Genomic DNA, 13,707 nt, shown 5'->3' with positions numbered 1-13,707 from the left:
CATGGACGAGTCCGGAACCTAAATGACCCAAAAAAAGAAAAAATGAATCAAAATACCCCAAGAAAAAAAAAGCGATACCAAAGTACCCTTAACGCAGTAAATTACTGCGTTAAAGGACTTAACTGTAATGGCTTAGTTAAGTCCTTTACCGCAGTAAATTACTGCGCTAGACTGACTTGTATAACGCAGGAAATGAATTTACTGCATTATACAAGTCAATAATTTCACTGATTTTTAGTAGATTCTACTGCCCATCCGTACTTGATTTAACATAAAGTTGCATGGCGCAATAATTTGTTGCGTTAGATGGTACCTTTAAACTCATTCAAACCTTATATAAAGCGGATTTTGGACGAAAGGAAAACACAAAAATTCATCCAACTTCTAAATTAGTAAAAAATGGAGGATGTTCCAACTGTTAGGGTTTCTTTTTTTTTTTTGAACGGAAAAATTATTTATGAATCTAATAGTTTGCGTTATGATATTCCCCCAAAATACCATGTTAGTTTTCCACTCGACCTAAAATACTCAAGACTACTCGAAGCCTTGTATAGTAAGCTTAAAGTTAGTAGGCGAGAATTTGATTTAACTGCAATAGGGAGATATCCCATATCTTTTTTACCGCAAGGATTAGTTAGTTTTGGCATGTGGAATATCGTAGATGATGTCTCTTTGACTGATTATTTGAAGGCGCAGGATGATTATAGGGAATGTATCACTTTGAATGTCCTTGAGATGTATATCTAGAAGGTCCCCATAAATTGTCTTGAAGTCCCGGCTAGAGCTCCTCTAGAAGCCCCAAATAGAACACGTCGGGAAGCCCCGTCTAGAATTCGCCGGGAAGTTCAACCTGAAGTCACTGATGCGAAGCCTACTCATGTTAACACTTATCCTGACATGGGTACTTATGAAGGCGTTTTGAGGAGTCAAATGTCTCTAGAAGTTTTAAGCCAGCAATTTGATGGAAAATGGTAAATTTTCATTATTATTATTAATATTATTGACACTCAATTTTTGCCCTCCAAAAATTTAAATTAACTAATCAAGTTTCTTGAATTTAAAACAGAGTATAAGAATTATTCAGAAAATCAAAAATACTTTCTAAAACAACATCTGGTGATATTTCTCCATTTCATTGGCAAAATATCCTAATATATGTTACGTATATCTTAAATATTAATTATGTCTATTTTATTGAGTTGAAAATTAATTTACGACCAAAACAAGTGTTTAATTTAGTACATATTTTTAATTGTCAACTTAAACTCATTTATAACTTAATTACCATGATTAATCAATTCTGCAAATAGTTATTTTACTTTGTTAAGTCAAAAAGCTTAATTAGTTAATTGAATAATTAATTCATCTCAGTCTCTTAATTATTTGGTTATTTTATTAACCATTGAAGTACAAGAAGGGCTATGTTCTAAACCTAAAATTTGGCCACAAAGCCGCCCCCTCAACAGATCACATTTTTCAGCCCAATTATTCAACCCGGCCCATTCCATCTTTAAACAGCCAAACCCCCATTCTCATTTTTATTTCCTCAACGAACAAAACCAACCAAACAAACCCTATCCCAAGCACGAAAATGCCATTCTCAACAAAGTTTCTCATTTCCTTTCGGCCACATCAGGAGCCCGTTTGGATTGGCTTATAAGTTGCTTATAAGCTGTTTTTAGCTTTTTTGAGTGTTTGACTGGCCAGCTTAAAGTCATTTTGTGCTTAAAATAAGCTCAAAAAAATAATTGGACCCATTTAACTTAGCTTATCTAAAGCAGCTTATAAGCTGAAAACAGCTTGTAAGCCAAAAAAAATAAGTTAGACTACCCAACTTATTTTTTTTAGCGCTTATAGGCATAAGCCTATCCAAACAGGCTCCAGGTTTTGTTAAGCCAAAATAGCAATCCTTTAATGGCATTTGTCCGCTAGCTCGGGTGAATTGAATTTCAAACGGTAACCTATTCCTTTTTTTATTCTTCTTTTCAATTCTACTTGGCTTCCCCTGTAAGATTCGGATTTCAAATGCATTCAAAATGAATTTCAACTTCAATAGCTGTAGCACATCGATTTTGGACACAAGAAAACCCTAGAATTGGCCTCCTATAAAGAGAGAACCATTTCGTCATTCTGGGGAGGGTTTTTGGGATACCTACAAGATAGGTTTTCTCACAACCACAAAGGATTTTTACACCCTCAAGAGTGAGAACACTCAGAAACTCGGCTAAGCCTTAAGTTTCGAGGAAGTTCTCGCTCATTGTTTAATTTTTGAAGTCTTCCGATTCATTGGAATAGTTGGTTCAGGTGAAATAGTGATCGACTTAACTCTCGTCGCCCCCGTCGCTGCCCGAAGAAAAGGTAAATCTCCTAACTCTTGTGTTTCTTTCTAATTTTCAGTTTCTGTTCGACCAATGTTTATATATTTAACTAAGTTTGGTTTTAGTTTCTTTAAATATTCGATCTCTGTTTGTTTGGTAGTTAGTCTAAATCACAAGTGGCAGGCTTATGACTGTTAGCATGAATATAGTTTTAGTTAGTTATCAATAATCAGCTATGTCCTCCACTTGTTTCTGCTATTAGCTTCGATATGATTGATTCTCGGATGATGTTTTTAGTTAGTTATTATTGTTAGCGAGCTAATCACAATTAGTTAAGATTATGGGGCTTAAGGAAATGATCATTTGGACCATAAGGTGTTCATTTCTTTTTGGTTTGAGTTTTGTATGGAGAATGAGTCAACTCCACACTCATATGCACTCATAAAACTAAATGGACATGACATTAAAGCTTGAAGGTTATGTGTGTTGTTTCCCAATGTTTGGATGGGTTCATGTTTGAAAAACGAGTTGTTGAAGTATATATTTTATCCTTTTTTTTTTAAGAATCTTAATCTGATTTAGATCTGTCAGTAAGTTATTTCCATTGTGTGTTCTAAGTTTGAGTTTTCTTTTGTTTAGTCTTAATAGTGTTTATCAAATATTTTGGAAGGTTATTTTCCCTATGTGTGGTTGATTTTTCCAGAATGGTAGTCCCTTATGAGATTTGCAGGTTAACTAAAGTACGTATTTAGATGTGTTAAGATAACTTGGCATGAAGCATATCTCAAACATCTTGAATTGACCCTTATTTGCTTGAAATACATAGGCTAAAAAAAATCTGGATGCTGAAATGTTTCTCCTGCACTATCTAGGCTCCAAAGTCTGAGATATTTAAAAGATAGTTCAATTATGCCATTTGTCTTAACAGTAACTTCCAGTCCTAGTACTTTTAGATTAATCTGAGTTTTGGTTGCTAAAAGAAGTGGCAGACAAAATGATCTTTTAAGGGCTTATTATGTGATTTTTTAGAGTGTTAGTTTATATTTTCAAAGGGGCTTGAACCTGCTTACTTTCAAATTTGAAGTGTAGTAAAGTAATGATTCAATGTTGAATAAGAATATATCATGTGCTCCCCTGTTCTCTCAAAGTAAGTTGTGGCTGGATTTTGTGTTAACTGAATTTCTTAAAAAGAATGTTGGCTTGGATTCAAGTTTGTTGCTCTCCCCTGTCTTTAATGGATTGAGTTTGTTTTGGCAAAACTTACCGTTTGAAGGCTTAAAGGGGGTGAATATCCAGTTTATCAGTTTCTTGTCTTAGACTATTTATTGAGGCATGGTGAATGATCAAAGTCATAAGGATTTGGTGGTCAGCTCTCGTCCTGATAAGAATAAGTATTAATTGTTGTGTTGAGGATTCTTTAGAAGACTTGCTTCAAATGTGTGTTTATGTATATCCAACACCTCTGTTTTGGAAGACGACCTTAGGATTAGTGCCTTGAGAACTTTAATAGAGAAAAAATGCATCTTTCTAAACATTTGAATTCAATATTGAGTACCATTAGTATGGATGATTTTTTTTTTTTTTGAATAATTAAATGTCTGATTGGTTAATTGAAGAGCAGAATGACTCAAATTTGAGTGATAAGAAATTTCCAATAGCTGAACCTGTTGCCTAAGTTTTCTGTCATCTGAAGACTACTATCTGAACAAGTATGCGTATGTGCCCATCTACTCTTAATATCTGAACTTTATTCTTTATTTGATATGCTAATCATGGCTAAATCATGACAATATTTCAAGAAGTCGAATGTTTTATATTCTATTTATGTTTATTTAAAATATGCTACTGTGTCCTCATTCTTCACCCCTCTTCTTTCTTGCATGAACTGGGGAGTTTACATCCCAAACCTCTTTGAACTTCTGTCTTGATTGTTGCTGCTTTGAGGAGTGTTTTGCTTCATTTTGAGCTGAGTTCTTGCTGTATTTTGAGTCTGCTTTCTGCTGCATTTTGAGGCTGAAAGATATGGCATTCTGAGACAGTTAGAGGCAAAATACTTGCTGTTATGATTATTGCCATGAGTTGCTACCTTGGTTGCTACACTTGATGAGCTCACTGCCATGGCTTGTTGTTTTGCTGCTGAACTTTAAAAAGGACAGAGCATATACCCGACTAAAGAATGGCTTTTGTTTGGTATATGAAAATTTGTTGCCTTTGATGAGAATTAGTTATTGCTCTTTTAAAAGGCTGGTCTCCATTTGTTTCTTATAACAGCTGATGTCTATTGTTGCTGCTTGACTGCACCAGTTGCTACTGGTTGTGCTTTCCAATAGTTCTGACTAGTTGGTGCATTCTCATACCTAAATAAAAGTGCCATGCCTTGCTACCTTGTTCTGTTGCAAGCTGTTTTTTTTGACACAAGTGCTGCTTATTATTTCTGCTTTGTAAGCGTTGCACCTTAGTTTCTGTGGCATTTTGCTAATCTCTAAACATATGCTGATGTTTTTTTTTTCCCTTAAAACAAAACAGATTACTACACTTGGTTAAGGCTCACTGATTGAATATGATACTACGCATGGGCCGATGAGAACATTTAATTTGAGGCCATGCCTTGTCCGAAAAGGTTATCCCTCGGTTTAGGCTATGGTGACCTCATAGTAGTATCACAAGGTAGGGACGAACATGCATTTGGCTAGGCAACTAGAATGGCCACTAGTCTGCAGCCAAGACATGTTTCGGATTCCTTTGCCACATTCAGAAACATAAGTCTGAGCCTCCATAATCAAAGCTCTCAAAGTTTGATACGAGTCCGAGGGATACTATTATTATGTTCATACACGTCACCCTATGGGGTGGCGTGCCATTTTGACTAACTACTCTTCTCTTCATTGTGCGAGGTACAAATAAAACAAGTACGGAGAGCTAAGCTTAAAGACGAAGTAAAAAGGATCGGATGCTTAGAGCTTCGGACGAAGCACTAGAAGAGCATGGGATTTGGGCCCAAGGCCGAAAAAACTAAATTTTCTTCCCTTTCCTTTATTTTGTATAAACATGCCTGCCTATTTTATATGTTTACATTCATTTTGTATGAACATGTATATACTTGCAAATACTTGTGTATAATTGAAACCCTTTAGAACTTAGTTAAAACCTTGCATAAGAAAAAATGATTCAAGTTGTTTTCAAAAATAGTTTTGGGCCTTGACTCACATAGAGATAACAAAACAAAAGAAATCCTACTTAAACCCAAGTTGGGGAAGATGGCTTTGGTATGGAATATGGTTGACCTTAAATGAGCTAAAATGGTTAAATAAGTGAAATTCTTTTCTTTATTTATACTTATAATATTTATGCTATTTTCTAAAAAGGGGAGATGTACTCCATCTTTTTTTCCTAAATACATATGTATATAAATTTATAAGGATAGAATCATGACATTGGACCAAATTAGTGAAAAACTCTACTTAAGAAAAATCTTAAGTGTGTTTTGGTCCGGAAATGAAGTGAATTTAATCAATTATAAACATTTTCTCAAAGAAAAATCAATTTTTTCTTCCTTAAAAGATAATTTTTCCAAGAAGTGGAGTTTTATGATTAGCATGACAGTTTTAGCAATAAAGTAAATATTTTTAGAAAATAATCACATTAATCATATATTAAAGCTCGTCGGTCAATCGTATTCTACGGATCCTTAATACTATGGTGCTTAAAACCTTTCCTAGGGGATCACAAGAACCCTTACCTCAAACTCTGACTTAAAAAGGATTTTTCTCTTGTTTGACAAAATCTTTTTAACTCCGTTTTCCTAATTTTTTTTATAAAATGAGGTGGCGACTCTAAAAATACTAAAATTCAATTTAGAGCACCAATTATAATATTTATGCTATTTTCTAAAAAGGGGAGATATACTCCATCTTTTTCTCCTAAATATATATAAATGTATATAAACTTATAAGGATAGAATCATGACGTTGGACCAAATTAGTGGAAACTCTACTTAAGAAAAATCTTAAGTGTGTTTTGGTCCGGACATGAAGTGAAGTTAATCAATTATAAATATTTTCTCAAAGAAAAACTAACTTTTTCTTCCTTAAAAGATAATTTTGCCAAAAAGTGGAGTTTTATGATTAGCATGACAGTTTTAGCAATAAAGTAAACATTTTTAGCAAATAATCACATTAATCACACATTGAAGCTCGTCGGTCAACCGTATTCTACGAATCCTTAATACTATGGTGCTTAAAATCTTCCTTAGGGGATCACTAGAACCCTTACCTCGAACTCTGGCTTAAAAATGATTTTTCTCTTATTTGATAAAACCCTTTTAACTCCATTTTCTAATTTCCTTTATAAAATGAGGTGGCGACTTTAAAAATACTAAAATCCAATTTAGAGCACCAACAACCTCTTAGTAACTTTTATGCACCACGTAAAAGTGAACCGTAATAATAATAATAATAATAATAATAATAATAATAATAATAATATAATAATTATTATTAATTATTATTATGTGTAGTAGCATATGTTTATTATTTGTATGGTAATAGTGCTGTTGGTTATAATTTTTAGGGGTTATACACCTTATATGAATAATATCAAGCAGTCCTCTCAATCAGGATGGATGAATCAGGATGGACCATCCTCAGCCTATCCAACTATTTAAAACGATGCTCCTTCCTCAAGTTTCGGTGCAATTGATTACTATCGGTAGGTCTGCTTTTTAAACATCAATAGTCTTATATTTTATGTTTAGTAGTTAAAATACTCTATTTTCTTGTGTAGGGAAAATTTTACACAAAATGAGCTCGTTGCACCAAATGTGGATCATTCCTCTAACCCATGCAATTTTTATCGGTTGGTCCATTATTTTTACATTAAATAATCTATATATTTTGATGTTTGGTAGTTAACATATTTTACTTATTTTTTGTAGGAAAAAACTTTTACTGGATGGTGTTGATTATCAGAATTATATAGAATCATTATCGAGTGATAGTGATGACATACCTAATGCGGAGGAATCAGAGGATGAAGTCCCTTTTTCAGTGATTGAAAGTGAGGATGATATTAATCCTCAAAGTCAAGTACCACTGTTAGAAGCGATGATGTAAAGTCCGTCACACCAGGAAGAACTGAATTCGCAGCACCCAGTTCACCAGTAAGAGTCGATGTTGCAAAGCCAATTTCGGTAGCAAGAACCGATGCTGGAAGAAATTTCGATTCAATGGCATTCCTAATATTCACCTCGAAATAGTCAAAGATTGTGGAAAGAGCAAAACAATCTTGTAAAAGGGATGTTCATATTGACAAAGGCATGATATTCACCTAAAAAGTCATTGCATCATTAAGATTTTTTGCATCGGAGGAGTTCAAAGTTGATGATTCCACTCGAAAATATTGGCTACTGGTCTGCAAGCGAAAATATCAAGTTTGTCGATGGATGCTCCATGTTAAGGAGACTAATGATCATATATGGACTATTTCAAAGTACCACCCAATTCACACTTGTGATAGGTGTGAATGCCGAGCAAATCACTTTAATCTAGATATCAATATGATTGATGATGTACTAGTTAATGACATTGGAAAAATCCCCAGGTACCCCTTCACCCAAGTTCAATTTAATTTTGATGTTAATATGAGGCTCCTCGTTGCTAAATGCTGATATTGAAACTTCTCCGGGTTCTCCATTAAAGACTGCATTACAGTCGTTGTGAAAGTATATCTCAAGGCGAAAGGCATATCTTAGGTGTAGGTGTACTTTCAAGATTATCTAAAACAATTGGGAGGGCTCTTTCAAGAGGTTGCCGAGATACATGGCATATCTACAGCACTACCCTACTGGTATTGTTGTTGAATGGAAGCTCAAATCGAAACCTGGTGTGGGCGGTAATAATTTTAATTTTGTGTTTTGGATATTCAAACCATGCATTGATGGTTTTGCTCATTATCGGCCAGTAATATCAATAGACGGCACGCATATATACGGGTTATATGACACCAAGCTACTAATTGTAGTAGGAATGGATGTGAATGGGTCGATGTTCCCTCTGGCTTTTTCCATTGCAGCTAATGAGAGCACAGATACATAGGGTATGTTTTTGACTAACTTGAGGCAACAAATTATTAAGGATCGAATGGGTATATGCATCATATCAGACAGAATTGCTGGCATATTGAACAATATGTTTGGGTTCCATGGGTAGCAGCCGCTTTTGCCCGCCATCGTTATTGTTTAAGGCATTTGAAGGCAAATTTTCGAAGGGCATATAAAATCTGTCCACTGAATAATTGGATGTGGGCGGCTGCAATAGAGCATCAAGAGAAGAAGCTTCTTATGTGGATGGAGTTGATTATGGAGGCAGATGAGGAAGACTACCACTGGTTGAATGCACTGGATGTCAAAAAATAGACATTACACAAGGATGAAGGTAGAAGATGGGGGATGCTAACAAACAGCTCTGAGTCATTTAATGTCTTGTTAAAATTTGCACAGGGACTACCTGTTACTGCAATGGTGAGAATGACTTTTATGCAAGTTGTGGAGCGGTTCGTAAGTAGATCAAAGGAGGCAAAAGGATTTTTGGCAGACGATATGAAATGGATGCGAAAACCAACACAACTATTCGAGTATCACATATTTAAGTGTGAGCAACACTCAATGACTGAATACAACCCAGCACAGCATATATTTGAAGTCACAACAAGTGTGCACCAAGGTCGTGGAGGTAACACTCACAATATTTGTGAGATATCAAGAACATGCACATGTGGCAAGTGAAAATCATACCACATGCCATGTTCTCATGCCCTCAAATGTTTTCAGACAATTTGAAAGAATGCCTCGCAATATGTGGCTTCGAAATATACCGTGAAAAATTATGCAAAAGTGTATGTCGGTCGGTTCTACCCACTTGGTGATGAAATTTATTGGCCACCAGAGCCATTTTCTATGGTTGCTAACAAATAATTTATTCGTAAATTACATGAGCGAGCAACCACCCGTATTCCCAATTAAATGGATGTTCCAGAGGGGAGATACCCTCAGAAATAATCAATTTGCAATGAATTTTGCCATGATAAGCGTAAGAATCTTCTACGGGGTTGTGGTGGAAGTACCTCTCGTGGTGGAAGAACCTCTTGCAGTGGCAGAACATCTCGTGGTGGTTGCACATTTAGTGGTGGCGGAACCTCTAGTCATGGTGATGAACTTATGAATCTTTTTAAGTATTTCTTGGATGATGTATTTTAAGTACTTTCGCTTTGTTATGAATGATGTACTTTAAGTATTTCCAGTTTGTTATAAATGCTTTATTTTAAGTATTTTCAGTTTGTTATGATGATGTATTTTAGGTATTTTCAGATTGTTATGAATGATTCAATTCAGAAATAACTTATCTTAAAAAAAGGATAAAGACTTAACAATGATAAAGTCTCGTAAAATACAATGATTAACTTTCGTCACTTTCTGGGACGACCTCGTCATCATCGTCCTCTTTACTTTCTTTCTCTTATTCATGGGCTTCCCCTGCTTCATCTTCATCATCGTCATTGTAGTCTAGATCCCAACTATCATCATTAGGAGCACTTGCTTGGTTTACGCACTAATATGGCACTCCACAATCTAATGTTTGTGGTAAATATTTTGGAAGGCCTATCCATTTGTGAATAATTGGAAAAACTGGATAAGAAGAATCTCGATAAAGGTTTTTATTTTCTAACAGTTTCCAATGCTCTTCTTCATCCGCTCCACGAAAGTTAAGATCATCCAAAGCATGATACACGTATAGTGCTTTTTGCATTTCTAAAATTTCTTTCATCAAGTGTTGGATGACTAGTGGTTCATCCTTGAATTTGGAGGTTTGAAATGTAGCCAACAATGCTTGTGGCAGGTTTAAATTATGCCAATGATATAATACCTCATAATCACACTTTTCGAATATAATTCAACCCATTGAAGCTTTTCACCCCAAATTTTAACTCCCTGGGGTTTTTAGGAGGTGCATCACCCTCAATGATGTGTCCATCAACTTTTAAATCAACATTGATACAAATAGGTCGATTTTCAAAGGGACGAGCAACACCATACCATTTTTCATTTGATAAATCTGTGAAACATGCTAATATATCTTTTCAAAATAAGAATCAATTGTGTGTGTTTCTGTCCTACCATAAGGCTTTCTTGAGCTACCCTTACTGTTTTGTCTAATTTCTGAACCAACTATTCAATGTAATATGTCAAGGCATTCTGAAAATGCAGGTTTTTTACCGCAATGAATACAATTGTCGTTGTGTTTATAGCGTCATAAATTCACTATGCATAATGCATATAAAATTAGTGTTATATAAGTGTGTCGTATAAAGTGGTCAAACACGTGCATTTTGTTGTCAAAATTAGAGTTGTCATTCAGAAACGTCAAAAATTCACCATGCCTAACGAATATAAAATTAGCGTTATAAGTTTTTCACATATAGTGGTTAAACGCGTGCATTGTGTTGTCAATCAGAGTTGAAATTCAAAAACGTCATAAATTCACCAAGCATAACGCATGTAAAATCAGCGTTATATACAAATAAAGTGCTAGCGAGTATTATATAAGTAATTGACGAATAACTAGCAACCACACAAAATTGAGTTATTATGTCATTTTTTAACCAATTTGAAAATATCACTCGTGTTACATCATTCTGTCCAAGAGACATATTCGAAGCAATGGGTATGACATGGGAATTGGGTGAAGATTTTGAATACTCAAATAACCCGAATGAGAGATACAATCAACGTTACAACAATAAAATGACAGATGAGTGGAATTGGCGTGTTAGGGAGGATACAGCACTGGAACAAAACTTGAAGGCATTTGAACTTAACGCCCAAAAATTTGTGCTACGTCAATGCCTGGTAGTACACGACAAGAGCTGAATTTTGCTCTGAATCGTTTTCGCGAAGAGAACAACCGGATGAAAATACGTTCCATTAGGGCTGAATATAATCTAAATGGACGTCACATCCAAGTGGGACTCGGACTATGAGATGTCCAATGACGATGATTCCCTATGATCTTATAATACAAATTCAATGTCGAAGAGTAGAAATGTAGATTGGTCGGTATTCTTTCCAAAGGATCCAAATCATAGCAGCTATTCCGGTGATTCCTCAACCGATAACAGCGAATTCGTATTACACGATTTGAAGCCCTAACTTTTAATAGAGCATAATGATAATTTTTGAGAGCTGGAATATTCAGATCCATGTGAATATTATTATGGTTTACGTCGCGAATGGACATACCGGTACGCCGAATCACAACGTCTTGTTCGTGACTTGCAAAATCTTAGCACTCCAATCCCAACAAGATTATCAATGAGCATGCCTCGAACTGATCAAGATTCTTGCGAGGTTGTGGTACCGAGAATTAGGAAAGAGAACAACCACATGCTAGCACGGAGTTGTAGATTTTACATGCTCAAGTTGGCCGAAGAACAAGCATCGGCAACCGGTAAGGAACTAACATCTACAAAAAGAAGATTTGTCTTAAGAAACCCAAGATATTTATCTGAGGACGATATTGACAACTTCAATTCTGATGATTAAGGATATTGTGATTTTAATTATATTTTTAATTTATGATGATGTCATTAATTTGCAGAAAATTAGTATGTTTTAGTTTTGCATTTATTCTTATATTTTATTGTTTACTTACTTAAGCGTGTTAGAATTGACACACATTATATACATAAAATTACATACAAAGTGCAACAATTCAAATTTTTATAGAAAAGGCAAAGAAAATAGTACATAAAATGTGTTGGTTACATAATACATTAAAAAGCCATAAAAAATACATAATACATAAACTACTAAAAACAAAAACAAAATACATAGGAAATAATAAATCTAACCGACAGTGCAACATATTAAAATTACAAACAACAACAAGAGACCACAAATCATCTTCCAAATTTCAGTTTCTCTTTCAAAGCATTTGTCTCGCGTTGAGTATCTCTAAGATTATCCTTGAAAAAACTCTTTTTTTTTTCTTCCGATTCTTTTAGCAACAACTCAAGAAGTTCAATTTTTTCTTTCTTCAGCTTCCCTAAATTTACACTAAAAATCAAACTTCACGGTATCTACATTACTTCGTGAAGTCGCGGTATCTCTATCAACCGGTGGCTTTTTAAACTTCACTACCACCGTTTTATTCATGGGAACTTCATCTTCCCACCGAAAATATTTGCACCCACCATTTTCCTAATAAAATAACAAATAAAAATTAAGTTTTTTAAAGTATAATATGTGGACAATGTGATTAAACTTTATAAAAAGTTGCAAAAAAAACTTACTCGGTTGCTTTTACAACTCCAAAAACGACAGCCCGGATTGTCTGGGGTCCTTGATGTTTTGAGCTGACAATAATAACCGCACTTACAAACGTCGGGTTCTACAGCATAAAATGACTTTCCGGAGTTTTGAGACATGACTTATGGGGGGCTAAAGTATGGAAATAGAGTGAAATGGAGGAGGAGATGAAGGAATGGAGAAGTGTGGAAAATGGAGGTTCTGCCCTAATTTTAGTGGCTACCTTAACGCAGGAAATTCCTACGTTAAACAATGACCTTTAGCACAGGATCCTGCGTTAAAGTACTTAATTGAGCCATTACAGTTAAGTTCTTTAACGCAGGAAATTCCTGCTTTAAGGGAACTTCGGAAATTTTTATTTGTGTTCATTTCGTTTTTCTTAGGTCATTTAGGTTCCGGACTCCCGGGGGGGGGGTGGTTAGATCTCGAGATGCATGAGGAAAGGGCTGTAAATCGAGTAAGAAAAATGAAAAAACTGCTATATCAAGTAAGGACGGAAAATATAGGTTAAATGATGATATAATTATACTGGCATTGACATAGGGTGTAAAAATCCAAAAAGATAAGCCGAAGAGGTTATAGATATTTCTTGATAGCTACAAAAGAAAGTGAACTGGGACATCTAACAAAAGTAAATAAATATATAAATTAATCCCCCGACCTCGCCCCACACCCACAAAAAAAAAACACACACACACACACCCCTACCTTGGAACACATTTCAGGTACAAAGCAATGTCAAACAGTGGCAAGTAGACCAACTTTTTCTCTTTATACTAGACAGCGTATGCCCGTGCGCACACACACCTACCTTGGAACACATTTCAGGTACAAAGCAACGTCAAACAATGGCAAGTAGACCAACTTTTTCTCTTTATACTAGACGGCGTATGCCCGTGCGCCCAACACTTTGGATTATAGTGTATCTATGTGTATGTAGTTGTGTTTGGATAGTGATAATATATATATATATATATATATATATATATATATATATATATATATATATATATATATATATATATATAT

At 34.9% G+C, this 13,707-nt stretch overlaps 1 long non-coding RNA gene across 3 annotated transcripts; it reads left to right on the top strand.

The window, feature by feature from the left end:
* The first annotated feature begins 1,886 nt into the window (after positions 1-1,886).
* On the top strand, positions 1,887-7,551 carry LOC132043172 (uncharacterized). Of its 3 annotated transcripts, none has more exons than XR_009411699.1 (5): positions 1,887-2,358; positions 4,845-5,227; positions 5,302-7,006; positions 7,101-7,172; positions 7,252-7,551. It is a non-coding gene; the product is annotated as an uncharacterized LOC132043172 (long non-coding RNA). The 3 variants fall into 3 exon arrangements; XR_009411698.1 differs by having other exon boundaries at positions 5,302-7,029; XR_009411697.1 differs by having other exon boundaries at positions 5,302-7,172.
* Positions 7,552-13,707: the final 6,156 nt, after the last annotated feature.

Source organism: Lycium ferocissimum, unplaced genomic scaffold (assembly GCF_029784015.1).
Source record: "Lycium ferocissimum isolate CSIRO_LF1 unplaced genomic scaffold, AGI_CSIRO_Lferr_CH_V1 ctg2184, whole genome shotgun sequence".
NCBI classification, from domain to species: domain Eukaryota; kingdom Viridiplantae; phylum Streptophyta; class Magnoliopsida; order Solanales; family Solanaceae; genus Lycium; species Lycium ferocissimum.
The sequence above is the reverse complement of the archived record's forward strand: the minus strand, read 5'-3'. Positions and strand labels throughout refer to the sequence as shown.